The sequence below is a fragment of the Penaeus japonicus genome, unplaced genomic scaffold (assembly GCF_977035675.1).
Source record: "Penaeus japonicus unplaced genomic scaffold, GWHDUDI00000001_assembly GWHDUDI00000025, whole genome shotgun sequence".
Lineage (NCBI taxonomy): Eukaryota > Metazoa > Arthropoda > Malacostraca > Decapoda > Penaeidae > Penaeus > Penaeus japonicus.
The window spans coordinates 10,125,027-10,127,526 of NW_028234427.1; positions in this window are offsets into that span (position 1 = coordinate 10,125,027).

The window sequence follows — 2,500 nt, forward strand, 5'->3', positions numbered from 1 at the left end:
TATATATATAGAAGGATATATATATATATTATATATAATATATACACAACACACACACACAACAAGACACACACACCACGAACCGAACAGACACACTCTCACACGTATACACACTCTCTCATAACATAGACCATACATTATAAATATATATAGATATAGTATATATATATATATAAGATACGATATATATATATATATATTGTATATTATACGATATAGGTAGAAAAATAGTTATAAGTATGATATAGTAGTATATTATTATATATGTATATATATATGTATACTTATATATGTATAATTTATGTATATATGTATATATATAATATATATAGTAGATATATATATATTATATATATATATATATATATATATTATATAAGATATATGTTTATATATAAAATATTTATATATATATATATATATATATAATATCCTAAGATATATCATAATGTATATATATCATATAGATAAGATTTATATACGTTATATATAATACTATATATATACTGATATGAGATATATATATATGTATATATTGCTATACATTATGACATCTATATATATATATATATATATATATATATATATATATATATATATATATTATATAGAGTTATGTAATGTAGATCGTATATATGATAGTATATATATATATATATATATATAAAGATATATATATATATATATATATAGTATGTATCAAGTATATATATGCATATATTGTGCGTCCTATGTTATATATGTATGAATTATAAATATATAAATATATATATATATAGATATATATATATATATTATATATTCCATATATGTAGATTATGTATCATATATGTATCTATGTATATAGATGTATTGAATAGTAAATTTATAATATAAGTTTAAATATATATATATATATATACATATAATAGTAATAAAATATATATAATATATATAATATATATTATATATATATATATACATATATATATTTATATATATATATACTTAATATATATACTATAATATACGTTATATATATATATGCATATATATATATATTCTATAACTATATATATCTAATATATATAAATGCATAAGAAGAGAGAGAGAGAGAGAGAGAGAGAGAGAGAAAGAGAGAGATTAGATTATAGATAGATAAATATATATACGTATACGTATATATATATTTATATATATATATATATATAGTAATATATATATATATTATATATATGTTGTGTATATATATATATATTATATATAATATGTATCATATATATACATATATGCTACTTAGATATGTCCTATATATATATGATAAGTATATAGTATATATAATATATATATATACATATATATTACATATATAATATATATATATATATATATATAGATGATATATCTTTATATATATGATATTTATATATATATATATATATATATATATATATATAATATATACCACGCGCGCACACACACCACACACACATAATATATATATATATATATATATAATTATATATATTATATGATATATATATATATAATACATATACACATACATATATATGCATATATAATATATATATATAGATATATATTATATTATATATTATATACGTATAGGATATATATATATTACAAATTAATATATAGAAATATATATATAAAAATATACAAATAGTATAAAATAATATATAATATTTATATTATTATATACATAGATAGATATATAATATATATATATATATTAGATATTATATATAAGTATATATATATATATATATATATATATATATAATGTGTACATATGTGTACACATAAATATTCGTGTTTTATATAATGTATGAATACATATTATACGTATGTACTACGTAATACTATATATATAAATATATATATATATATATTATATAGTATTTATAATATATTACATATATATATATATAATATAACATATATATATATAATATATATATATATTACATATACCTATATATATGATATGTATATAATTATATTTCATATCATATATACATATATATACACATATTAGATACCATTTAAAATTTTATAGATTATATATATATATTATATATATATATATATATATAATATATATAAAGTATTAATTTGTTTATTAGTAATTTATTTATTTTATTTAATTTTATATACATATATCCTATGTATATGTATATTATATATATATATATATATTATTAGATATATATATATATTTATACCATATATCATGTATATGTATATTCTATACTATATATGAGATCATATATATATATATATTTATATATATATATATATATATATATATTGTGTATATATAATATAAACAACAAATACTATATATTATATAGAGAAATATATATATATATATCATATATATATATTACATTAATATATATATATATATATATATAGTTATATAGCTATATTATATATAGATATTTATATATATATCATATACATACATATATATATATATATATATATATAGTTATAT